The sequence below is a fragment of the Schistocerca serialis genome, chromosome 7 (assembly GCF_023864345.2).
Source record: "Schistocerca serialis cubense isolate TAMUIC-IGC-003099 chromosome 7, iqSchSeri2.2, whole genome shotgun sequence".
NCBI lineage: Eukaryota > Metazoa > Arthropoda > Insecta > Orthoptera > Acrididae > Schistocerca > Schistocerca serialis.
Window position 1 is genome coordinate 603,579,855 of NC_064644.1, and position 23,407 is coordinate 603,603,261.

The 23,407-nt window shown below is 49.9% G+C and overlaps 35 non-coding genes across 35 annotated transcripts; all 35 read right to left on the bottom strand.

Annotated features, from left to right (window-relative positions):
- Nucleotides 1-537: 537 nt before the first annotated feature.
- Nucleotides 538-609, bottom strand: Trnat-agu (transfer RNA threonine (anticodon AGU)). Its single transcript has one exon. It is a non-coding gene; the product is annotated as a tRNA-Thr (tRNA).
- Nucleotides 610-930: 321 nt separating this feature from the next.
- On the bottom strand, nt 931-1,003 carry Trnak-cuu (transfer RNA lysine (anticodon CUU)). The gene has a single exon. It is a non-coding gene; the product is annotated as a tRNA-Lys (tRNA).
- Nucleotides 1,004-1,442: 439 nt separating this feature from the next.
- On the bottom strand, nt 1,443-1,515 carry Trnaq-uug (transfer RNA glutamine (anticodon UUG)). The gene has a single exon. It is a non-coding gene; the product is annotated as a tRNA-Gln (tRNA).
- Nucleotides 1,516-2,057: 542 nt separating this feature from the next.
- Trnat-agu (transfer RNA threonine (anticodon AGU)) lies at nt 2,058-2,129 on the bottom strand. Its single transcript has one exon. It is a non-coding gene; the product is annotated as a tRNA-Thr (tRNA).
- A 321-nt stretch (nt 2,130-2,450) lies between these two features.
- On the bottom strand, nt 2,451-2,523 carry Trnak-cuu (transfer RNA lysine (anticodon CUU)). The gene has a single exon. It is a non-coding gene; the product is annotated as a tRNA-Lys (tRNA).
- A 439-nt stretch (nt 2,524-2,962) lies between these two features.
- Trnaq-uug (transfer RNA glutamine (anticodon UUG)) lies at nt 2,963-3,035 on the bottom strand. Its single transcript has one exon. It is a non-coding gene; the product is annotated as a tRNA-Gln (tRNA).
- Nucleotides 3,036-3,580: 545 nt separating this feature from the next.
- Nucleotides 3,581-3,652, bottom strand: Trnat-agu (transfer RNA threonine (anticodon AGU)). The gene has a single exon. It is a non-coding gene; the product is annotated as a tRNA-Thr (tRNA).
- Nucleotides 3,653-3,973: 321 nt separating this feature from the next.
- On the bottom strand, nt 3,974-4,046 carry Trnak-cuu (transfer RNA lysine (anticodon CUU)). Its single transcript has one exon. It is a non-coding gene; the product is annotated as a tRNA-Lys (tRNA).
- Nucleotides 4,047-4,485: 439 nt separating this feature from the next.
- Trnaq-uug (transfer RNA glutamine (anticodon UUG)) lies at nt 4,486-4,558 on the bottom strand. Its single transcript has one exon. It is a non-coding gene; the product is annotated as a tRNA-Gln (tRNA).
- Nucleotides 4,559-5,100: 542 nt separating this feature from the next.
- On the bottom strand, nt 5,101-5,172 carry Trnat-agu (transfer RNA threonine (anticodon AGU)). The gene has a single exon. It is a non-coding gene; the product is annotated as a tRNA-Thr (tRNA).
- A 321-nt stretch (nt 5,173-5,493) lies between these two features.
- On the bottom strand, nt 5,494-5,566 carry Trnak-cuu (transfer RNA lysine (anticodon CUU)). The gene has a single exon. It is a non-coding gene; the product is annotated as a tRNA-Lys (tRNA).
- Nucleotides 5,567-6,005: 439 nt separating this feature from the next.
- On the bottom strand, nt 6,006-6,078 carry Trnaq-uug (transfer RNA glutamine (anticodon UUG)). The gene has a single exon. It is a non-coding gene; the product is annotated as a tRNA-Gln (tRNA).
- A 6,039-nt stretch (nt 6,079-12,117) lies between these two features.
- On the bottom strand, nt 12,118-12,189 carry Trnat-agu (transfer RNA threonine (anticodon AGU)). The gene has a single exon. It is a non-coding gene; the product is annotated as a tRNA-Thr (tRNA).
- A 324-nt stretch (nt 12,190-12,513) lies between these two features.
- Nucleotides 12,514-12,586, bottom strand: Trnak-cuu (transfer RNA lysine (anticodon CUU)). Its single transcript has one exon. It is a non-coding gene; the product is annotated as a tRNA-Lys (tRNA).
- Nucleotides 12,587-13,025: 439 nt separating this feature from the next.
- Nucleotides 13,026-13,098, bottom strand: Trnaq-uug (transfer RNA glutamine (anticodon UUG)). Its single transcript has one exon. It is a non-coding gene; the product is annotated as a tRNA-Gln (tRNA).
- Nucleotides 13,099-13,634: 536 nt separating this feature from the next.
- On the bottom strand, nt 13,635-13,706 carry Trnat-agu (transfer RNA threonine (anticodon AGU)). Its single transcript has one exon. It is a non-coding gene; the product is annotated as a tRNA-Thr (tRNA).
- Nucleotides 13,707-14,027: 321 nt separating this feature from the next.
- On the bottom strand, nt 14,028-14,100 carry Trnak-cuu (transfer RNA lysine (anticodon CUU)). The gene has a single exon. It is a non-coding gene; the product is annotated as a tRNA-Lys (tRNA).
- Nucleotides 14,101-14,539: 439 nt separating this feature from the next.
- On the bottom strand, nt 14,540-14,612 carry Trnaq-uug (transfer RNA glutamine (anticodon UUG)). The gene has a single exon. It is a non-coding gene; the product is annotated as a tRNA-Gln (tRNA).
- A 536-nt stretch (nt 14,613-15,148) lies between these two features.
- Trnat-agu (transfer RNA threonine (anticodon AGU)) lies at nt 15,149-15,220 on the bottom strand. The gene has a single exon. It is a non-coding gene; the product is annotated as a tRNA-Thr (tRNA).
- Nucleotides 15,221-15,541: 321 nt separating this feature from the next.
- On the bottom strand, nt 15,542-15,614 carry Trnak-cuu (transfer RNA lysine (anticodon CUU)). Its single transcript has one exon. It is a non-coding gene; the product is annotated as a tRNA-Lys (tRNA).
- Nucleotides 15,615-16,050: 436 nt separating this feature from the next.
- Trnaq-uug (transfer RNA glutamine (anticodon UUG)) lies at nt 16,051-16,126 on the bottom strand. The gene has a single exon. It is a non-coding gene; the product is annotated as a tRNA-Gln (tRNA).
- Nucleotides 16,127-16,661: 535 nt separating this feature from the next.
- On the bottom strand, nt 16,662-16,733 carry Trnat-agu (transfer RNA threonine (anticodon AGU)). The gene has a single exon. It is a non-coding gene; the product is annotated as a tRNA-Thr (tRNA).
- Nucleotides 16,734-17,054: 321 nt separating this feature from the next.
- Nucleotides 17,055-17,127, bottom strand: Trnak-cuu (transfer RNA lysine (anticodon CUU)). The gene has a single exon. It is a non-coding gene; the product is annotated as a tRNA-Lys (tRNA).
- A 439-nt stretch (nt 17,128-17,566) lies between these two features.
- On the bottom strand, nt 17,567-17,639 carry Trnaq-uug (transfer RNA glutamine (anticodon UUG)). The gene has a single exon. It is a non-coding gene; the product is annotated as a tRNA-Gln (tRNA).
- A 536-nt stretch (nt 17,640-18,175) lies between these two features.
- Trnat-agu (transfer RNA threonine (anticodon AGU)) lies at nt 18,176-18,247 on the bottom strand. The gene has a single exon. It is a non-coding gene; the product is annotated as a tRNA-Thr (tRNA).
- Nucleotides 18,248-18,568: 321 nt separating this feature from the next.
- On the bottom strand, nt 18,569-18,641 carry Trnak-cuu (transfer RNA lysine (anticodon CUU)). The gene has a single exon. It is a non-coding gene; the product is annotated as a tRNA-Lys (tRNA).
- A 436-nt stretch (nt 18,642-19,077) lies between these two features.
- Nucleotides 19,078-19,153, bottom strand: Trnaq-uug (transfer RNA glutamine (anticodon UUG)). Its single transcript has one exon. It is a non-coding gene; the product is annotated as a tRNA-Gln (tRNA).
- A 542-nt stretch (nt 19,154-19,695) lies between these two features.
- Trnat-agu (transfer RNA threonine (anticodon AGU)) lies at nt 19,696-19,767 on the bottom strand. The gene has a single exon. It is a non-coding gene; the product is annotated as a tRNA-Thr (tRNA).
- A 321-nt stretch (nt 19,768-20,088) lies between these two features.
- Trnak-cuu (transfer RNA lysine (anticodon CUU)) lies at nt 20,089-20,161 on the bottom strand. Its single transcript has one exon. It is a non-coding gene; the product is annotated as a tRNA-Lys (tRNA).
- A 439-nt stretch (nt 20,162-20,600) lies between these two features.
- Trnaq-uug (transfer RNA glutamine (anticodon UUG)) lies at nt 20,601-20,673 on the bottom strand. The gene has a single exon. It is a non-coding gene; the product is annotated as a tRNA-Gln (tRNA).
- A 536-nt stretch (nt 20,674-21,209) lies between these two features.
- On the bottom strand, nt 21,210-21,281 carry Trnat-agu (transfer RNA threonine (anticodon AGU)). Its single transcript has one exon. It is a non-coding gene; the product is annotated as a tRNA-Thr (tRNA).
- A 321-nt stretch (nt 21,282-21,602) lies between these two features.
- On the bottom strand, nt 21,603-21,675 carry Trnak-cuu (transfer RNA lysine (anticodon CUU)). Its single transcript has one exon. It is a non-coding gene; the product is annotated as a tRNA-Lys (tRNA).
- A 436-nt stretch (nt 21,676-22,111) lies between these two features.
- On the bottom strand, nt 22,112-22,187 carry Trnaq-uug (transfer RNA glutamine (anticodon UUG)). The gene has a single exon. It is a non-coding gene; the product is annotated as a tRNA-Gln (tRNA).
- Nucleotides 22,188-22,729: 542 nt separating this feature from the next.
- Trnat-agu (transfer RNA threonine (anticodon AGU)) lies at nt 22,730-22,801 on the bottom strand. Its single transcript has one exon. It is a non-coding gene; the product is annotated as a tRNA-Thr (tRNA).
- Nucleotides 22,802-23,122: 321 nt separating this feature from the next.
- Trnak-cuu (transfer RNA lysine (anticodon CUU)) lies at nt 23,123-23,195 on the bottom strand. Its single transcript has one exon. It is a non-coding gene; the product is annotated as a tRNA-Lys (tRNA).
- Nucleotides 23,196-23,407: the final 212 nt, after the last annotated feature.

Here is a 23,407-nt window from a genome sequence, read left to right on the forward strand (position 1 = left end):
CGCAATGTGCTTACCCACACACACCTCATTTTCGCCATTTGTGCGCTTGCCGGAATGAATTTCCCATCTTTGACGCAATTCTCCATCTCCAATTTCAGTACTAAAAATGCGACGCTACTTCTTGCTGTGTCCCATCGCAAGTTACATTCAAGCCCTTATGACGCTGATCAAACAAGAGGTTGCAAATCAGCTTCAATCGCTTACTGCCATCTCAGTCGGTTGCAGAAGGTACCTCACCATATGTCATACAATGGCGAGTTGCCGCTATTACCAAAGCGGCGGCGGCGCCGACGACGACGACAGCCGCGAGGGTCTCTACCAGGGGTAGAAATTACTTCACAAGAACTAAGTATTTCACGTCGGCATTCTCCAGAGACTGCCACAAGCAGCAGTTTCTGGTGCCTACTTTAATAGCACCTTTCGCACTTTTCATTTGCGAGAGAATTTCTTAAATACCGCACCCATTCATAATTTTTTTTATTCTTGACCGCTTTTTTCGAAAGGGCTACGGTAGAAGGGGCTGTTACAAAATTCGTTTGCCTCCTGTGAGGATCGAACTCACGACCTCTGGTTTACTAGAACAGCGCTCTGCCACTGAGCTAAGGAGGCGCCGCCTAGTGCACTTTTCGGGTACTTTATTCTAATGGAGTAGTGAATCGGAGCCCTTCAGCTGGAAACGCACCGCATTAGCGACCATTATTTGTATTTAGTTAGCACAGCTGCTCCTTTCCTACACATCTCACACGATATCGATGTACACCTAAAATTCCAAAACAACACATTTATTTCATTTCAGAGTTACTTTCAGCTTCAAAAACCATTCCTCTGATATTCATACGAAGCTAGGCATCGTCATAACCTATTACGTTTATTGCGCAAGGCTCACGAGAGGGGCGCAGGTTGCATGCGCGTAGACACAAAATTTTGCGCCGCCCAGCGTGGGGCTCGAACCCACGACCCTGAGATTAAGAGTCTCATGCTCTACCGACTGAGCTAGCCGGGCTCCACACAACGCGTTACGAGCCATACAATACTTATGGGACCTGCGACCATCTATGGAAGGCCCTTTTCACTACAACTTGTTTCCTGCTGCCACAAACGAGCTACAATCCTATTCAATGAAAAATTGTCTCCGAAAGGAATCAAATCTACTTGAAATGATACGTGGCTATCAGCACCGTTATTCAACACACATGCTCGACTGTGCGCAGACGCCTGTGGCGTAGCTCTTGGGTCCTGAATCAGACGCAGTAGTTCCAACAAAAACTCTCCTGATCGGCACAGTGCCGAAAATTTCGCTACAGAACCCCCTTGTCTTGCTTGTGCTTCAGGTAGACGCCGGTTTGCAGCCAGGAAGCGGGCAGGAGCAACTTTCAACTAGTTTTGTAGTACTCAAACAACACAGTAAAACAGCATGCATCTTTTGCAGAACTGGAAAAAGTCGACCGTGACAGGATTCGAACCTGCAATCTTCGGATCCAAAGTCCGACGCCTTATCCATTAGGCCACACGGTCACTGGCGCAATGTGCTTACCCACACACACCTCATTTTCGCCATTTGTGCGCTTGCCGGAATGAATTTCCCATCTTTGACGCAATTCTCCATCTCCAATTTCAGTACTAAAAATGCGACGCTACTTCTTGCTGTGTCCCATCGCAAGTTACATTCAAGCCCTTATGACGCTCATCAAACAAGAGGTTGCAAATCAGCTTCAATCGCTTACTGCCATCTCACTCGGTTGCAGAAGGTACCTCACCATATGTCATACAATGGCGAGTTGCCGCTATTACCAAAGCGGCGGCGGCGCCGACGACGACGACAGCCGCGAGGGTCTCTACCAGGGGTAGAAATTACTTCACAAGAACTAAGTATTTCACGTCGGCATTCTCCAGAGACTGCCAAAAGCAGCAGTTTCTGGTGCCTACTTTAATAGCACCTTTCGCACTTTTCATTTGCGAGAGAATTTCTTAAATACCGCACCCATTCATAATTTTTTTTATTCTTGACCGCTTTTTTCGAAAGGGCTACGGTAGAAGGGGCTGTTACAAAATTCGTTTGCCTCCTGTGAGGATCGAACTCACGACCTCTGGTTTACTAGAACAGCGCTCTGCCACTGAGCTAAGGAGGCGCCGCCTAGTGCACTTTTCGGGTACTTTATTCTAATGGAGTAGTGAATCGGAGCCCTTCAGCTGGAAACGCACCGCATTAGCAACCATTATTTGTATTTAGTTAGCACAGCTGCTCCTTTCCTACACATCTCACACGATATCGATGTACACCTAAAATTCCAAAACAACACATTTATTTCATTTCAGAGTTACTTTCAGCTTCAAAAACCATTCCTCTAATATTCATACGAAGCTAGGCATCGTCGTAACCCGTTACGTTTATTACGCAAGGCTCACGAGAGGGGCGCAGGTTGCATGCGCGTAGACACAAAATTTTGCGCCGCCCAGCGTGGGGCTCGAACCCACGACCCTGAGATTAAGAGTCTCATGCTCTACCGACTGAGCTAGCCGGGCTCCACACAACGCGTTACGAGCCATACAATACTTATGGGACCTGCGACCATCTATGGAAGGCCCTTTTCACTACAGCTTGTTTCCTGCTGCCACAAACGAGCTACAATCCTATTCAATGAAAAATTGTCTCCGAAAGGAATCAAATCTACTTGAAATGATACGTGGCTATCAGCACCGTTATTCAACACACATGCTCGACTGTGCGCAGACGCCTGTGGCGTAGATCTTGGGTCCTGAATCAGACGCAGTAGTTCCAACAAAAACTCTCCTGATCGGCACAGTGCCGAAAATTTCGCTACAGAACCCCCTTGTCTTGCTTGTGCTTCAGGTAGACGCCGGTTTGCAGCCAGGAAGCGGGCAGGAGCAACTTTCAACTAGTTTTGTAGTACTCAAACAACACAGTAAAACAGCATGCATCTTTTGCAGAACTGGAAAAAGTCGACCGTGACAGGATTCGAACCTGCAATCTTCGGATCCAAAGTCCGACGCCTTATCCATTAGGCCACACGGTCACTGGCGCAATGTGCTTACCCACACACACCTCATTTTCGCCATTTGTGCGCTTGCCGGAATGAATTTCCCATCTTTGACGCAATTCTCCATCTCCAATTTCAGTACTAAAAATGCGACGCTACTTCTTGCTGTGTCCCATCGCAAGTTACATTCAAGCCCTTATGACGCTGATCAAACAAGAGGTTGCAAATCAGCTTCAATCGCTTACTGCCATCTCAGTCGGTTGCAGAAGGTACCTCACCATATGTCATACAATGGCGAGTTGCCGCTATTACCAAAGCGGCGGCGGCGCCGACGACGACGACGACAGCCGCGAGGGTCTCTACCAGGGGTAGAAATTACTTCACAAGAACTAAGTATTTCACGTCGGCATTCTCCAGAGACTGCCACAAGCAGCAGTTTCTGGTGCCTACTTTAATAGCACCTTTCGCACTTTTCATTTGCGAGAGAATTTCTTAAATACCGCACCCATTCATAATTTTTTTTATTCTTGACCGCTTTTTTCGAAAGGGCTACGGTAGAAAGGGCTGTTACAAAATTCGTTTGCCTCCTGTGAGGATCGAACTCACGACCTCTGGTTTACTAGACCAGCGCTCTGCCACTGAGCTAAGGAGGCGCCGCCTAGTGCACTTTTCGGGTACTTTATTCTAATGGAGTAGTGAATCGGAGCCCTTCAGCTGGAAACGCACCGCATTAGCGACCATTATTTGTATTTAGTTAGCACAGCTGCTCCTTTCCTACACATCTCACACGATATCGATGTACACCTAAAATTTCAAAACAACACATTTATTTCATTTCAGAGTTACTTTCAGCTTCAAAAACCATTCCTCTGATATTCATACGAAGCTAGGCATCGTCATAACCCGTTACGTTTATTACGCAAGGCTCACGAGAGGGGCGCAGGTTGCATGCGCGTAGACACAAAATTTTGCGCCGCCCAGCGTGGGGCTCGAACCCACGACCCTGAGATTAAGAGTCTCATGCTCTACCGACTGAGCTAGCCGGGCTCCACACAACGCGTTACGAGCCATACAATACTTATGGGACCTGCGACCATCTATGGAAGGCCCTTTTCACTACAGCTTGTTTCCTGCTGCCACAAACGAGCTACAATCCTATTCAATGAAAAATTGTCTCCGAAAGGAATCAAATCTACTTGAAATGATACGTGGCTATCAGCACCGTTATTCAACACACATGCTCGACTGTGCGCAGACGCCTGTGGCGTAGCTCTTGGGTTCTGAATCAGACGCAGTAGTTCCAACAAAAACTCTCCTGATCGGCACAGTGCCGAAAATTTCGCTACAGAACCCCCTTGTCTTGCTTGTGCTTCAGGTAGACGCCGGTTTGCAGCCAGGAAGCGGGCAGGAGCAACTTTCAACTAGTTTTGTAGTACTCAAACAACACAGTAAAACAGCATGCATCTTTTGCAGAACTGGAAAAAGTCGACCGTGACAGGATTCGAACCTGCAATCTTCGGATCCAAAGTCCGACGCCTTATCCATTAGGCCACACGGTCACTGGCGCAATGTGCTTACCCACACACACCTCATTTTCGCCATTTGTGCGCTTGCCGGAATGAATTTCCCATCTTTGACGCAATTCTCCATCTCCAATTTCAGTACTAAAAATGCGACGCTACTTCTTGCTGTGTCCCATCGCAAGTTACATTCAAGCCCTTATGACGCTGATCAAACAAGAGGTTGCAAATCAGCTTCAATCGCTTACTGCCATCTCAGTCGGTTGCAGAAGGTACCTCACCATATGTCATACAATGGCGAGTTGCCGCTATTACCAAAGCGGCGGCGGCGCCGACGACGACGACAGCCGCGAGGGTCTCTACCAGGGGTAGAAATTACTTCACAAGAACTAAGTATTTCACGACGGCATTCTCCAGAGACTGCCACAAGCAGCAGTTTCTGGTGCCTACTTTAATAGCACCTTTCGCACTTTTCATTTGCGAGAGAAATTCTTAAATACCGCACCCATTCATAATTTTTTTTATTCTTGACCGCTTTTTTCGAAAGGGCTACGGTAGAAAGGGCTGTTACAAAATTCGTTTGCCTCCTGTGAGGATCGAACTCACGACCTCTGGTTTACTAGACCAGCGCTCTGCCACTGAGCTAAGGAGGCGCCGCCTAGTGCACTTTTCGGGTACTTTATTCTAATGGAGTAGTGAATCGGAGCCCTTCAGCTGGAAACGCACCGCATTAGCGACCATTATTTGTATTTAGTTAGCACAGCTGCTCCTTTCCTACACATCTCACACGATATCGATGTACACCTAAAATTCCAAAACAACACATTTATTTCATTTCAGAGTTACTTTCAGCTTCAAAAACCATTCCTCTGATATTCATACGAAGCTAGGCATCGTCATAACCCGTTACGTTTATTACGCAAGGCTCACGAGAGGGGCGCAGGTTGCATGCGCGTAGACACAAAATTCTGCGCCGCCCAGCGTGGTGCTCGAACCCACGACCCTAAGATTAAGAGTCTCATGCTCTACCGACTGAGCTAGCCGGGCTCCACACAACGCGTTACGAGCCATACAATACTTATGGGACCTGCGACCATCTATGGAAGGCCCTTTTCACTACAGCTTGTTTCCTGCTGCCACAAACGAGCTACAATCCTATTCAATGAAAAATTGTCTCCGAAAGGAATCAAATCTACTTGAAATGATACGTGGCTATCAGCACCGTTATTCAACACACATGCTCGAATGTGCGCAGACGCCTGTGGCGTAGCTCTTGGGTCCTGAATCAGACGCAGTAGTTCCAACAAAAACTCTCCTGATCGGCACGGTGCCGAAAATTTCGCTACAGAACCCCCTTGTCTTGCTTGTGCTTCAGGTAGACGCCGGTTTGCAGCCAGGAAGCGGGCAGGAGCAACTTTCAACTAGTTTTGTAGTACTCAAACAACACAGTAAAACAGCATGCATCTTTTGCAGAACTGGAAAAAGTCGACCGTGACAGGATTCGAACCTGCAATCTTCGGATCCAAAGTCCGACGCCTTATCCATTAGGCCACACGGTCACTGGCGCAATGTGCTTACCCTCACACACCTCATTTTCGCCATTTGTGCGCTTGCCGGAATGAATTTCCCATCTTTGACGCAATTCTCCATCTCCAATTTCAGTACTAAAAATGCGACGCTACTTCTTGCTGTGTCCCATCGCAAGTTACATTCAAGCCCTTATGACGCTCATCAAACAAGAGGTTGCAAATCAGCTTCAATCGCTTACTGCCATCTCAGTCGGTTGCAGAAGGTACCTCACCATATGTCATACAATGGCGAGTTGCCGCTATTACCAAAGCGGCGGCGGCGCCGACGACGACGACAGCCGCGAGGGTCTCTACCAGGGGTAGAAATTACTTCACAAGAACTAAGTATTTCACGTCGGCATTCTCCAGAGACTGCCAAAAGCAGCAGTTTTTTTTTTTTTTTTTTTTTTTTTATTTATTGTATTTCAATTCCCCTATCGGGGCGGGCTGGCAGCAGCATATGCGCTGCTCTTCAGCCGAAAGACATAGAACAAAACAATAGAAGACATTTAAAAACAGCAAAGGAGAGAAGAAGGCGAACATAGATATAAAAAGGGAGAACATCATGGAAGGCAATATACAAAAAACGGGGTGACTGTAAAATGGAGATAAAAAACTGTTTAAAAGTAGCACACACAAAAAGCCACACACTGCGACGATTAAAAGAAACACAAGGCACAGTATGACTGGAGCATAAAGGTGTTGACGGCTGGCATAGCACACAGCGTAGCACTGACGGCGAACCTCAAGGCAGCACACAATTAAAATCACACCTCTTGACGCACACGAGAAAAGCACGAAACACAACACTGACGTGGCACACTGATGTTGATCAATACAGAGGATCTGCCAGGTTCAAGGAGATGAGGGAGACCTGAAGAAGGGAGGGAGGGGAAGAGATGGGGGAGGGGAAAAGGGGGGCGCTCGGAAGAGGGCCAGGTAGGGAGGGATGTGGGAAGGAGAGAGGCAAGTATGGGGTGCAGGGTCTCAGGGGAGGGGGGGATGGAGGAAAATCCGCTCTGGGAGAAGGAGGAAAGAGGAGAAGGGGGCCCTGGGGAGGGGGGGGGGGGAACAAGGCCGGGTTATAGTTGGAAGGAAGGGTATATGTCACGGCGAAGTTCGTCATCCGGGAGGGGGAGGCGTTGGAAATTGCCCTGATGAAGGAGATGGAGGGTGTGGAGGTGGAGAGAGGGAGGGATACAGCGATAGAGGCGCGGCAACGGGCGGGGGGTGGAGAGGAAGGAGGAAACCAGAGGGTGGGGGGGATCAACCCTGCGAACAATGTAAAGGATGCGGAGATGTTGGAGGAACAAGAGGAGGTGGGGGAAGGGGATCAGTTCATACAGGAGCCGTGTGGGGGAAGGAAGGCGGATACGGAAGGCAAGGCGGAGCGCATGGCGTTCAAGGATTTGGAGAGCCTTGTAAAAGCGGGTGGGGGCGGAGATCCAGGCGACGCTGGCATAACAGAGGATAGGACGGATGAGGGATTTGTAGGTGTGGAGGATGGTAGAAGGATGCAATCCCCATGTCCGGCCGGACAGGAGTTTCAGCAGGCGGAGGCGGGAATGGGCTTTCTGCTGGATGGTCAGGAGATGAGGGGTCCAGGTGAGGTGTCGGTCAAGGGTGAGGCCAAGGTATTTCAGGGTGGGGGTGAGTTGGATAGGACGACCATAAAGGGTGAGGTAGAAATCTTGGAGGCGAAAGGAGCGAGTGGTACGGCCTATGATGATTGCCTGGGTTTTGGAGGGGTTGAGACGGAGGAGCCACTGGTTACACCAAGTGGTGAACTGGTTAAGGTGGGTTTGGAGGGTACGTTGAGACCTTTGAAGGGTAGGATAGAGAGCCAGGAAGGCGGTGTCATCAGCATATTGGAGAAGGTGAACTGGTGGGGGTGGCTTGGGCATATCAGCTGTATACAAGAGATAAAGGAGAGGGGAGAGGACAGAACCCTGGGGGACGCCAGCCGTGGGATAAAAGATACGGGAGTTGGTGTTGTGGAGGGCGACATAGGAAGGACGGTGCAAGAGGAAGGAAGCGACCAGACGGACAAAATTGATAGGCAGGGCGTAGGTTTGGAGTTTAAAGAGGAGACCGGGATGCCATACACGGTCATAGGCATTTTGGAGGTCAAGGGAAACAAAAATGGCGGAGCGACGCGAGTTGAGCTGGAGGGACAGAAGGTGAACAAGGTTGAGGAGGTGGTCATCAGCAAAGAAGGAGGGTCGGAAGCCACACTGGGTAAGGGGGAGGAGGTGGTGTTGAGCAAGGTGCCGATGGATACGGTGGGAGAGGATGGATTCAAGGACCTTACTGAAGACGGAGGTGAGGCAGATGGGACGATAGGAAGAGGCGGCAGAAGGGGGTTTGTTGGGTTTGAGGAAGAGGAGGACGCGGGAGGTCTTCCACAGGTCAGGGTAGAAGCCAGTAGAGAGGATGACATTATAGAGATGGGCGAGGACAGTTAGGAAGGAATAGGGGCTTTCTCGAAGGTGACGGTAGGTGACACAGTCGTGACCAGGGGCCGTGTTGCGTTTGGACTGGAGGAGAAGTTTAATGTCTTGTGCTGTGATGGGAGTGTTGACGTCCGAGGGGGGCAACTGCCCCAAGTACTGGAGACTAGGAGCAAGTGGAGCGACTGAGGTATCAGCACGTTCCATGACGGTGGGGAAAAGAGAATAATCAAAGTGGGGATCATCGGGGATGGAGAAGACCTCGGAAAGGTGGGAAGCGAAGTGGTTGGCCTTACTGAGGTTGTCTGGAAGGGGGCGATCGTTATGGAGAAGGGGGTAGTGGGGAGCGGAAAGGGAACCAGTAAGACGATGGAAGGCAGACCAGTACTTGGAGGAGTTGATAGGGAGGGTGGCATTGAGTCGTGTGCAGGTCTGGCGCCAGTCCCGGCGTTTCGTTGCTGTAATAAGGTTCCGTACGTGTCGCTGTATTTGCCGGTGGCGTTGGAGTGTATCCCTGTCACGAGTGCGGAGGAAGGAGCGATAGAGGCGGCGGGATTCACGGAGGAGGAGGACAGCCCGCGGAGGGAGAGTGGGACGGTGGGGGTGGATGGTTTTAGTAGGAACATGGGCCTCCACGGCATCAGTAATTACCGTCTGAAGGAAGGACGAGGCGCGGATGATGTCGTCAGGATGGCGATAGGTAAGAGGGTGGCTTTCGACCTGGGTGGAGATGGAGTCCCGGTAGGCAGCCCAGTTGGCACGGCGATAGTCATGGACGACCTTGGGAGGGGGTGCAGGTTGCGGAGCTGGAGGGGGGCGGTTTGCAGATGTTATGGTGAGAAGGACAGGGAGGTGATCGCTACCTGTGGGGTCAAGGACGGCGACAGTGATACGCCCAAGGAGGTTGGCGGAGGCAATGACAACATCGGGGGTGGTGTTACTTTCGGGTCGGGTGTGCTGGGGAATGGGAACAAGGTCACCCTGGATTGTGGAGAGGAACTGATGCCACCGCCGAAGGGCAGCAGGAGTGCGGCTATGGACGTTGAGGTCGGCGGCAATCACATAGGTGGAGAAGGTGTGATCAATGTGTGAGATGAAGTCATAAGGAAGAGGAGCAGTGGAGCGGACATAGATGGTGGCACAGGTAATGGTGAGGGAGGGGAAGAAGACGCTAAGGATAAGGTGTTCAGTGGGGTCATTGAGGAGAGGTTGTGGCCGGACGGGGATATGCTTAAGGTGGCCAATCGCGACTCCACCCTGCGCACGAGGACCAGGAGCATCAGTGCGGTGGAGGATATAGGGGGAGGAGCGGACAGAATGGTGGGGCTGGAGAAAGGTTTCATTCAGGAGGAAGGTGTCGACCTGGTGGTGGGAGAGGGTGTGCATGAGGAGGTATTTGTTGGAGCGGAAGGAGCGAATGTTCTGGAAGAGGATGCGAGACTCGTGCCGCGCCATGACGGGAAGGAGGGGGGGAAGAGAGGGAAGGGAAGAGACTTAAACTAGGGTGTCGAGGCGGGTGAAGGTGAAGTGGGCTTGGTTGTGGGAGTAAGTGGCGAAGGTGTTCAGGTGGAACACAGAGCGAGCAGCAAGGGATATTTGTTGGAAGGTGTGCGGGCGCTGAAAAGGGTGAATGTTTTGGAGTACAACGGTAATGAACCGGATGATGTCCTCGGCCGTGGGGGGTGGACGGAGGGAATTGTTAGGATGGACAGGAGGATCGACGGGACGAACTGGGACTGTAAGTTCAGGGGTGGCTGGAGGGGGTTTAGCTTTACACTTGTGGGAGTATGTGGGATGGGGGCCATTGCAGGTATTACAGGAAGGAGGAGCAGCGAGGTTGGGGCAGTTCTTGAGAAAGTGGGAGGCCTTGCAATGGGGACAGGTGGGGGGGTTTTTGCAGTTGGGAGTCAGGTGGTCATTGTACATCAGGCACCGTTGGCAACGGTAGGATTGGGGAGGGGATTTGGAGGATTCAACAGGGTGGCGACGGTGGTATATCAGGGCACCCTGGGTGAGGAGATGGTCTATGGACGGGGCGGACTCTGAGAATACCCGCATGAGGTAGGTGGGACCAGAGGCATTGTGGATACGGCGAGCAGAACGGATTTCCAAGTCCGGGTGGGAGTTCAATTCTACCAACACTTCATCCTCTGTGATCACCGGGCTGAGCTTGGTGATCACAGCGGTGTAGGTGGGGGGGCGACGGGGAGGCTGGGGCTGACGAGGAGTGGAAGCGGAAAGGAAGGGTGTCAGAGAGGCGTGGGGGCCAAACATAACTCGTGGGAGTTTTCGCAGGAGGTCTGTGTGAAATGATGGGGATGGGGACTTGATAAGGACTGAGTCCCTGCGGGGAATGAGTTGGGAGATGGGAGCACCAGGTAAGTACTTTCGTATTTCCTTGGTGAGGGTACGAGCGTCGAGGAACTTAGGATCGGGAGTGGACAGGACAAAGGTGTGGAGGGTGGGGGCCAAGGTAGGGGTGGCAGGAGGAGGGGTGGTGTCCATGGTGACGGCAGGGGGAGGGGGAGGGGGAGGTGGCGTTGATTTTTTGTGGGAAGTGGCGGGAGCAGAGTCGGTAAGGACGCGCTTTTGGGGTTTTTTGGAGACTGGAGGCTGGGAGGAGGGGAGAGGGACGGGGAGGAGAGGGAGGTGGCGGGTGGCAGATCCCTGTGGCGTAGTGGAGGCACCGGGAGAAGCAGCTGGTTCAGTGGTGGCGATGGTGGCTCGGCGCAACGTGATGCGTGCGGGAGATGCAGAAGACGAAGCGACGGGGTCGGTGAGAGAGGGGAAGCCAACCACCTGAGGGGCGGCAGCAGAGGCGGCAACAGAGGCGTACGTGAGGGCGGTGGTAGTAGTGGGAGCTGTTGAGGGTGTGGAGGCTGGAGGAAGGGTGTAGAGGTGTGGGTATACAGCAGGGGAGGAGATAGGGGGGTGGGTAAGTGGAGGAAGGGAAGGGGTGGTGGAAGGAGGGAGGCCAGAGGCGGCACTCCAGGAAGTGACTGTGGGAGAGGGGGAGGGGGAGGTGTAGATGACGGTGGAGGTGGGAGTACTCATTGCAGACGAACGGCGACGGACAGACGGACGTGCAGCAGGCGGCGTCGGCGTCGGCGTCGGCGATGGGCAGCGGCGAACAGCAGGCGGCGTCGGCGTCGGCGTCGGCGTCGGTGGCGAACAGGCGGACGAACAGCAGGCGGCGGCGGCGGCGGCGGCGGCGGCGGCAGCGGCAGCGGTTACGACGACGGCGATGGACAGCCAGCAGGCGGACGGACGGACGGACGGACGAACGAACGAACGAACGAACAGCGACAGCAGCGGGCAGACAGACAGACACACACAATCTTCGAAGACGGAGATTCCACCCTGAGAGTAGCCCAGGCTTTGCAATCTGACGCTTTCGAAGGAGGGGATCCAACCCTCTAGATCTGAAAGCAGCAGTTTCTGGTGCCTACTTTAATAGCACCTTTCGCACTTTTCATTTGCGAGAGAATTTCTTAAATACCGCACCCATTCATAATTTTTTTTATTCTTGACCGCTTTTTTCGAAAGGGCTACGGTAGAAGGGGCTGTTACAAAATTCGTTTGCCTCCTGTGAGGATCGAACTCACGACCTCTGGTTTACTAGACCAGCGCTCTGCCACTGAGCTAAGGAGGCGCCGCCTAGTGCAGTTTTCGGGTACTTTATTCTAATGGAGTAGTGAATCGGAGCCCTTCAGCTGGAAACGCACCGCATTAGCGACCATTATTTGTATTTAGTTAGCACAGCTGCTCCTTTCCTACACATCTCACACGATATCGATGTACACCTAAAATTCCAAAACAACACATTTATTTCATTTCAGAGTTACTTTCAGCTTCAAAAAAAACCATTCCTCTAATATTCATACGAAGCTAGGCATCGTCGTAACCCGTTACGTTTATTACGCAAGGCTCACGAGAGGGGCGCAGGTTGCATGCGCGTAGACACAAAATTTTTCGCCGCCCAGCGTGGGGCTCGAACCCACGACCCTGAGATTAAGAGTCTCATGCTCTACCGACTGAGCTAGCCGGGCTCCACACAACGCGTTACGAGCCATACAATACTTATGGGACCTGCGACCATCTATGGAAGGCCCTTTTCACTACAGCTTGTTTCCTGCTGCCACAAACGAGCTACAATCCTATTCAATGAAAAATTGTCTCCGAAAGGAATCAAATCTACTTGAAATGATACGTGGCTATCAGCACCGTTATTCAACACACATGCTCGACTGTGCGCAGACGCCTGTGGCGTAGATCTTGGGTCCTGAATCAGACGCAGTAGTTCCAACAAAAACTCTCCTGATCGGCACAGTGCCGAAAATTTCGCTACAGAACCCCCTTGTCTTGCTTGTGCTTCAGGTAGACGCCGGTTTGCAGCCAGGAAGCGGGCAGGAGCAACTTTCAACTAGTTTTGTAGTACTCAAACAACACAGTAAAACAGCATGCATCTTTTGCAGAACTGGAAAAAGTCGACCGTGACAGGATTCGAACCTGCAATCTTCGGATCCAAAGTCCGACGCCTTATCCATTAGGCCACACGGTCACTGGCGCAATGTGCTTACCCACACACACCTCATTTTCGCCATTTGTGCGCTTGCCGGAATGAATTTCCCATCTTTGACGCAATTCTCCATCTCCAATTTCAGTACTAAAAATGCGACGCTACTTCTTGCTGTGTCCCATCGCAAGTTACATTCAAGCCCTTATGACGCTGATCAAACAAGAGGTTGCAGATCAGCTTCAATCGCTTACTGCCATCTCAGTCGGTTGCAGAAGGTACCTCACCATATGTCATACAATGGCGAGTTGCCGCTATTACCAAAGCGGCGGCAGCGCCGACGACAGCCGCGAGGGTCTCTACCAGGGGTAGAAATTACTTCACAAGAACTAAGTATTTCACGTCGGCATTCTCCAGAGACTGCCACAAGCAGCAGTTTCTGGTGCCTACTTTAATAGCACCTTTCGCACTTTTCATTTGCGAGAGAAATTCTTAAATACCGCACCCATTCATAATTTTTTTTATTCTTGACCGGTTTTTTCGAAAGGGCTACGGTAGAAGGGGCTGTTACAAAATTCGTTTGCCTCCTGTGAGGATCGAACGCACGACCTCTGGTTTACTAGACCAGCGCTCTGCCACTGAGCTAAGGAGGCGCCGCCTAGTGCACTTTTCGGGTACTTTATTCTAATGGAGTAGTGAATCGGAGCCCTTCAGCTGGAAACGCACCGCATTAGCGACCATTATTTGTATTTAGTTAGCACAGCTGCTCCTTTCCTACACATCTCACACGATATCGATGTACACCTAAAATTCCAAAACAACACATTTATTTCATTTCAGAGTTACTTTCAGCTTCAAAAACCATTCCTCTGATATTCATACGAAGCTAGGCATCGTCGTAACCCGTTACGTTTATTACGCAAGGCTCACGAGAGGGGCGCAGGTTGCATGCGCGTAGACACAAAATTCTGCGCCGCCCAGCGTGGGGCTCGAACCCACGACCCTGAGATTAAGAGTCTCATGCTCTACCGACTGAGCTAGCCGGGCTCCACACAACGCGTTACGAGCCATACAATACTTATGGGACCTGCGACCATCTATGGAAGGCCCTTTTCACTACAGCTTGTTTCCTGCTGCCACAAACGAGCTACAATCCTATTCAATGAAAAATTGTCTCCGAAAGGAATCAAATCTACTTGAAATGATACGTGGCTATCAGCACCGTTATTCAACACACATGCTCGACTGTGCGCAGACGCCTGTGGCGTAGCTCTTGGGTCCTGAATCAGACGCAGTAGTTCCAACAAAAACTCTCCTGATCGGCACAGTGCCGAAAATTTCGCTACAGAACCCCCTTGTCTTGCTTGTGCTTCAGGTAGACGCCGGTTTGCAGCCAGGAAGCGGGCAGGAGCAACTTTCAACTAGTTTTGTAGTACTCAAACAACACAGTAAAACAGCATGCATCTTTTGCAGAACTGGAAAAAGTCGACCGTGACAGGATTCGAACCTGCAATCTTCGGATCCAAAGTCCGACGCCTTATCCATTAGGCCACACGGTCACTGGCGCAATGTGCTTACCCACACACACCTCATTTTCGCCATTTGTGCGCTTGCCGGAATGAATTTCCCATCTTTGACGCAATTCTCCATCTCCAATTTCAGTACTAAAAATGCGACGCTACTTCTTGCTGTGTCCCATCGCAAGTTACATTCAAGCCCTTATGACGCTCATCAAACAAGAGGTTGCAAATCACCTTCAATCGCTTACTGCCATCTCAGTCGGTTGCAGAAGGTACCTCACCATATGTCATACAATGGCGAGTTGCCGCTATTACCAAAGCGGCGGCAGCGCCGACGACAGCCGCGAGGGTCTCTACCAGGGGTAGAAATTACTTCACAAGAACTAAGTATTTCACGTCGGCATTCTCCAGAGACTGCCACAAGCAGCAGTTTCTGGTGCCTACTTTAATAGCACCTTTCGCACTTTTCATTTGCGAGAGAAATTCTTAAATACCGCACCCATTCATAATTTTTTTTATTCTTGACCGCTTTTTTCGAAAGGGCTACGGTAGAAGGGGCTGTTACAAAATTCGTTTGCCTCCTGTGAGGATCGAACGCACGACCTCTGGTTTACTAGACCAGCGCTCTGCCACTGAGCTAAGGAGGCGCCGCCTAGTGCACTTTTCGGGTACTTTATTCTAATGGAGTAGTGAATCGGAGCCCTTCAGCTGGAAACGCACCGCATTAGCGACCATTATTTGTATTTAGTTAGCACAGCTGCTCCTTTCCTACACATCTCACACGATATCGATGTACACCTAAAATTCCAAAACAACACATTTATTTCATTTCAGAGTTACTTTCAGCTTCAAAAACCATTCCTCTGATATTCATACGAAGCTAGGCATCGTCGTAACCCGTTACGTTTATTACGCAAGGCTCACGAGAGGGGCGCAGGTTGCATGCGCGTAGACACAAAATTCTGCGCCGCCCAGCGTGGGGCTCGAACCCACGACCCTGAGATTAAGAGTCTCATGCTCTACCGACTGAGCTAGCCGGGCTCCACACAACGCGTTACGAGCCATACAATACTTATGGGACCTGCGACCATCTATGGAAGGCCCTTTTCACTACAGCTTGTTTCCTGCTGCCACAAACGAGCTACAATCCTATTCAATGAAAAATTGTCTCCGAAAGGAATCAAATCTACTTGAAATGATACGTGGCTATCAGCACCGTTATTCAACACACATGCTCGACTGTGCGCAGACGCCTGTGGCGTAGATCTTGGGTCCTGAATCAGACGCAGTAGTTCCAACAAAAACTCTCCTGATCGGCACAGTGCCGAAAATTTCGCTACAGAACCCCCTTGTCTTGCTTGTGCTTCAGGTAGACGCCGGTTTGCAGCCAGGAAGCGGGCAGGAGCAACTTTCAACTAGTTTTGTAGTACTCAAACAACACAGTAAAACAGCATGCATCTTTTGCAGAACTGGAAAAAGTCCACCGTGACAGGATTCGAACCTGCAATCTTCGGATCCAAAGTCCGACGCCTTATCCATTAGGCCACACGGTCACTGGCGCAATCTGCTTACCCACACACACCTCATTTTCGCCATTTGTGCGCTTGCCGGAATGAATTTCCCATCTTTGACGCAATTCTCCATCTCCAATTTCAGTACTAAAAATGCGACGCTACTTCTTGCTGTGTCCCATCGCAAGTTACATTCAAGCCCTTATGACGCTGATCAAACAAGAGGTTGCAGATCAGCTTCAATCGCTTACTGCCATCTCAGTCGGTTGCAGGAGGTACCTCACCATATGTCATACAATGGCGAGTTGCCGCTATTACCAAAGCGGCGGCAGCGCCGACGACAGCCGCGAGGGTCTCTACCAGGGGTAGAAATTACTTCACAAGAACTAAGTATTTCACGTCGGCATTCTCCAGAGACTGCCACAAGCAGCAGTTTCTGGTGCCTACTTTAATAGCACCTTTCGCACTTTTCATTTGCGAGAGAAATTCTTAAATACCGCACCCATTCATAATTTTTTTATTCTTGACCGCTTTTTTCGAAAGGGCTACGGTAGAAGGGTCTGTTACAAAATTCGTTTGCCTCCTGTGAGGATCGAACGCACGACCTCTGGTTTACTAGACCAGCGCTCTGCCACTGAGCTAAGGAGGCGCCGCCTAGTGCACTTTTCGGGTACTTCATTCTAATGGAGTAGTGAATCGGAGCCCTTCAGCTGGAAACGCACCGCATTAGCGACCATTATTTGTATTTAGTTAGCACAGCTGCTCCTTTCCTACACATCTCACACGATATCGATGTACACCTAAAATTCCAAAACAACACATTTATTTCATTTCAGAGTTACTTTCAGCTTCAAAAACCATTCCTCTGATATTCATACGAAGCTAGGCATCGTCGTAACCCGTTACGTTTATTACGCAAGGCTCACGAGAGGGGCGCAGGTTGCATCCGCGTAGACACAAAATTTCGCGCCGCCCAGCGTGGGGCTCGAACCCACGACCCTGAGATTAAGAGTCTCATGCTCTACCGACTGAGCTAGCCGGGCTCCACACAACGCGTTACGAGCCATACAATACTTATGGGACCTGCGACCATCTATGGAAGGCCCTTTTCACTACAGCTTGTTTCCTGCTGCCACAAACGAGCTACAATCCTATTCAATGAAAAATTGTCTCCGAAAGGAATCAAATCTACTTGAAATGATACGTGGCTATCAGCACCGTTATTCAACACACATGCTCGACTGTGCGCAGACGCCTGTGGCGTAGCTCTTGGGTCCTGAATCAGACGCAGTAGTTCCAACAAAAACTCTCCTGATCGGCACAGTGCCGAAAATTTCGCTACAGAACCCCCTTGTCTTGCTTGTGCTTCAGGTAGACGCCGGTTTGCAGCCAGGAAGCGGGCAGGAGCAACTTTCAACTAGTTTTGTAGTACTCAAACAACACAGTAAAACAGCATGCATCTTTTGCAGAACTGGAAAAAGTCGACCGTGACAGGATTCGAACCTGCAATCTTCGGATCCAAAGTCCGACGCCTTATCCATTAGGCCACACGGTCACTGGCGCAATGTGCTTACCCACACACACCTCATTTTCGCCATTTGTGCGCTTGCCGGAATGAATTTCCCATCTTTGACGCAATTCTCCATCTCCAATTTCAGTACTAAAAATGCGACGCTACTTCTTGCTGTGTCCCATCGCAAGTTACATTCAAGCCCTTATGACGCTCATCAAACAAGAGGTTGCAAATCAGCTTCAATCGCTTACTGCCATCTCAGTCGGTTGCAGAAGGTACCTCACCATATGTCATACAATGGCGAGTTGCCGCTATTACCAAAGCGGCGGCAGCGCCGACGACAGCCGCGAGGGTCTCTACCAGGGGTAGAAATTACTTCACAAGAACTAAGTATTTCACGTCGGCATTCTCCAGAGACTGCCACAAGCAGCAGTTTCTGGTGCCTACTTTAATAGCACCTTTCGCACTTTTCATTTGCGAGAGAAATTCTTAAATACCGCACCCATTCATAATTTTTTTTATTCTTGACCGCTTTTTTCGAAAGGGCTACGGTAGAAGGGGCTGTTACAAAATTCGTTTGCCTCCTGTGAGGATCGAACGCACGACCTCTGGTTTACTAGACCAGCGCTCTGCCACTGAGCTAAGGAGGCGCCGCCTAGTGCACTTTTCGGGTACTTTATTCTAATGGAGTAGTGAATCGGAGCCCTTCAGCTGGAAACGCACCGCATTAGCGACCATTATTTGTATTTAGTTAGCACAGCTGCTCCTTTCCTACACATCTCACACGATATCGATGTACACCTAAAATTCCAAAACAACACATTTATTTCATTTCAGAGTTACTTTCAGCTTCAAAAACCATTCCTCTGATATTCATACGAAGCTAGGCATCGTCGTAACCCGTTACGTTTATTACGCAAGGCTCACGAGAGGGGCGCAGGTTGCATCCGCGTAGACACAAAATTTCGCGCCGCCCAGCGTGGGGCTCGAACCCACGACCCTGAGATTAAGAGTCTCATGCTCTACCGACTGAGCTAGCCGGGCTCCACACAACGCGTTACGAGCCATACAATACTTATGGGACCTGCGACCATCTATGGAAGGCCCTTTTCACTACAGCTTGTTTCCTGCTGCCACAAACGAGCTACAATCCTATTCAATGAAAAATTGTCTCCGAAAGGAATCAAATCTACTTGAAATGATACGTGGCTATCAGCACCGTTATTCAACACACATGCTCGACTGTGCGCAGACGCCTGTGGCGTAGCTCTTGGGTCCTGAATCAGACGCAGTAGTTCCAACAAAAACTCTCCTGATCGGCACAGTGCCGAAAATTTCGCTACAGAACCCCCTTGTCTTGCTTGTGCTTCAGGTAGACGCCGGTTTGCAGCCAGGAAGCGGGCAGGAGCAACTTTCAACTAGTTTTGTAGTACTCAAACAACACAGTAAAACAGCATGCATCTTTTGCAGAACTGGAAAAAGTCCACCGTGACAGGATTCGAACCTGCAATCTTCGGATCCAAAGTCCGACGCCTTATCCATTAGGCCACACGGTCACTGGCCCAATGTGCTTACCCACACACACCTCATTTTCGCCATTTGTGCGCTTGCCGGAATGAATTTCCCATCTTTGACGCAATTCTCCATCTCCAATTTCAGTACTAAAAATGCGACGCTACTTCTTGCTGTGTCCCATCGCAAGTTACATTCAAGCCCTTATGACGCTCATCAAACAAGAGGTTGCAAATCAGCTTCAATCGCTTACTGCCATCTCAGTCGGTTGCAGAAGGTACCTCACCATATGTCATACAATGGCGAGTTGCCGCTATTACCAAAGCGGCGGCGGCGCCGACGACGACGACAGCCGCGAGGGTCTCTACCAGGGGTAGAAATTACTTCACAAGAACTAAGTATTTCACGTCGGCATTCTCCAGAGACTGCCACAAGCAGCAGTTTCGGGTGCCTACTTTAATAGCACCTTTCGCACTTTTCATTTGCGAGAGAAATTCTTAAATACCGCACCCATTCATAATTTTTTTTATTCTTGACCGCTTTTTTCGAAAGGGCTACGGTAGAAGGGGCTGTTACAAAATTCGTTTGCCTCCTGTGAGGATCGAACTCACGACCTCTGGTTTACTAGACCAGCGCTCTGCCACTGAGCTAAGGAGGCGCCGCCTAGTGCAGTTTTCGGGTACTTTATTCTAATGGAGTAGTGAATCGGAGCCCTTCAGCTGGAAACGCACCGCATTAGCGACCATTATTTGTATTTAGTTAGCACAGCTGCTCCTTTCCTACACATCTCACACGATATCGATGTACACCTAAAATTCCAAAACAACACATTTATTTCATTTCAGAGTTACTTTCAGCTTCAAAAACCATTCCTCTGATATTCATACGAAGCTAGGCATCGTCATAACCCGTTACGTTTATTACGCAAGGCTCACGAGAGGGGCGCAGGTTGCATGCGCGTAGACACAAAATTCTGCGCCGCCCAGCGTGGTGCTCGAACCCACGACCCTGAGATTAAGAGTCTCATGCTCTACCGACTGAGCTAGCCGGGCTCCACACAACGCGTTACGAGCCATACAATACTTATGGGACCTGCGACCATCTATGGAAGGCCCTTTTCACTACAGCTTGTTTCCTGCTGCCACAAACGAGCTACAATCCTATTCAATGAAAAATTGTCTCCGAAAGGAATCAAATCTACTTGAAATGATACGTGGCTATCAGCACCGTTATTCAACACACATGCTCGACTGTGCGCAGACGCCTGTGGCGTAGCTCTTGGGTCCTGAATCAGACGCAGTAGTTCCAACAAAAACTCTCCTGATCGGCACAGTGCCGAAAATTTCGCTACAGAACCCCCTTGTCTTGCTTGTGCTTCAGGTAGACGCCGGTTTGCAGCCAGGAAGCGGGCAGGAGCAACTTTCAACTAGTTTTGTAGTACTCAAACAACACAGTAAAACAGCATGCATCTTTTGCAGAACTGGAAAAAGTCGACCGTGACAGGATTCGAACCTGCAATCTTCGGATCCAAAGTCCGACGCCCTATCCATTAGGCCACACGGTCACTGGCGCAATGTGCTTACCCACACACACCTCATTTTCGCCATTTGTGCGCTTGCCGGAATGAATTTCCCATCTTTGACGCAATTCTCCATCTCCAATTTCAGTACTAAAAATGCGACGCTACTTCTTGCTGTGTCCCATCGCAAGTTACATTCAAGCCCTTATGACGCTCATCAAACAAGAGGTTGCAAATCAGCTTCAATCGCTTACTGCCATCTCAGTCGGTTGCAGAAGGTACCTCACCATATGTCATACAATGGCGAGTTGCCGCTATTACAAAAGCGGCGGCAGCGCCGACGACAGCCGCGAGGGTCTCTACCAGGGGTAGAAATTACTTCACAAGAACTAAGTATTTCACGTCGGCATTCTCCAGAGACTGCCAAAAGCAGCAGTTTCTGGTGCCTACTTTAATAGCACCTTTCGCACTTTTCATTTGCGAGAGAAATTCTTAAATACCGCACCCATTCATAATTTTTTTTATTCTTGACCGCTTTTTTCGAAAGGGCTACGGTAGAAGGGGCTGTTACAAAATTCGTTTGCCTCCTGTGAGGATCGAACGCACGACCTCTGGTTTACTAGACCAGCGCTCTGCCACTGAGCTAAGGAGGCGCCGCCTAGTGCACTTTTCGGGTACTTTATTCTAATGGAGTAGTGAATCGGAGCCCTTCAGCTGGAAACGCACCGCATTAGCGACCATTATTTGTATTTAGTTAGCACAGCTGCTCCTTTCCTACACATCTCACACGATATCGATGTACACCTAAAATTCCAAAACAACACATTTATTTCATTTCAGAGTTACTTTCAGCTTCAAAAACCATTCCTCTGATATTCATACGAAGCTAGGCATCGTCGTAACCCGTTACGTTTATTACGCAAGGCTCACGAGAGGGGCGCAGGTTGCATGCGCGTAGACACAAAATTCTGCGCCGCCCAGCGTGGGGCTCGAACCCACGACCCTGAGATTAAGAGTCTCATGCTCTACCGACTGAGCTAGCCGGGCTCCACACAACGCGTTACGAGCCATACAATACTTATGGGACCTGCGACCATCTATGGAAGGCCCTTTTCACTACAGCTTGTTTCCTGCTGCCACAAACGAGCTACAATCCTATTCAATGAAAAATTGCCTCCGAAAGGAATCAAATCTACTTGAAATGATACGTGGCTATCAGCACCGTTATTCAACACACATGCTCGAATGTGCGCAGACGCCTGTGGCGTAGCTCTTGGGTCCTGAATCAGACGCAGTAGTTCCAACAAAAACTCTCCTGATCGGCACAGTGCCGAAAATTTCGCTACAGAACCCCCTTGTCTTGCTTGTGCTTCAGGTAGACGCCGGTTTGCAGCCAGGAAGCGGGCAGGAGCAACTTTCAACTAGTTTTGTAGTACTCAAACAACACAGTAAAACAGCATGCATCTTTTGCAGAACTGGAAAAAGTCCACCGTGACAGGATTCGAACCTGCAATCTTCGGATCCAAAGTCCGACGCCTTATCCATTAGGCCACACGGTCACTGGCCCAATGTGCTTACCCACACACACCTCATTTTCGCCATTTGTGCGCTTGCCGGAATGAATTTCCCATCTTTGACGCAATTCTCCATCTCCAATTTCAGTACTAAAAATGCGACGCTACTTCTTGCTGTGTCCCATCGCAAGTTACATTTAAGCCCTTATGACGCTCATCAAACAAGAGGTTGCAAATCAGCTTCAATCGCTTACTGCCATCTCAGTCGGTTGCAGAAGGTACCTCACCATATGTCATACAATGGCGAGTTGCCGCTATTACCAAAGCGGCGGCGGCGCCGACGACGACGACAGCCGCGAGGGTCTCTACCAGGGGTAGAAATTACTTCACAAGAACTAAGTATTTCACGTCGGCATTCTCCAGAGACTGCCACAAGCAGCAGTTTCGGGTGCCTACTTTAATAGCACCTTTCGCACTTTTCATTTGCGAGAGAAATTCTTAAATACCGCACCCATTCATAATTTTTTTTATTCTTGACCGCTTTTTTCGAAAGGGCTACGGTAGAAGGGGCTGTTACAAAATTCGTTTGCCTCCTGTGAGGATCGAACTCACGACCTCTGGTTTACTAGACCAGCGCTCTGCCACTGAGCTAAGGAGGCGCCGCCTAGTGCACTTTTCGGGTACTTTATTCTAATGGAGTAGTGAATCGGAGCCCTTCAGCTGGAAACGCACCGCATTAGCGACCATTATTTGTATTTAGTTAGCACAGCTGCTCCTTTCCTACACATCTCACACGATATCGATGTACACCTAAAATTCCAAAACAACACATTTATTTCATTTCAGAGTTACTTTCAGCTTCAAAAACCATTCCTCTGATATTCATACGAAGCTAGGCATCGTCATAACCCGTTACGTTTATTACGCACGGCTCACGAGAGGGGCGCAGGTTGCATGCGCGTAGACACAAAATTCTGCGCCGCCCAGCGTGGTGCTCGAACCCACGACCCTGAGATTAAGAGTCTCATGCTCTACCGACTGAGCTAGCCGGGCTCCACACAACGCGTTACGAGCCATACAATACTTATGGGACCTGCGACCATCTATGGAAGGCCCTTTTCACTACAGCTTGTTTCCTGCTGCCACAAACGAGCTACAATCCTATTCAATGAAAAATTGTCTCCGAAAGGAATCAAATCAACTTGAAATGATACGTGGCTATCAGCACCGTTATTCAACACACATGCTCGACTGTGCGCAGACGC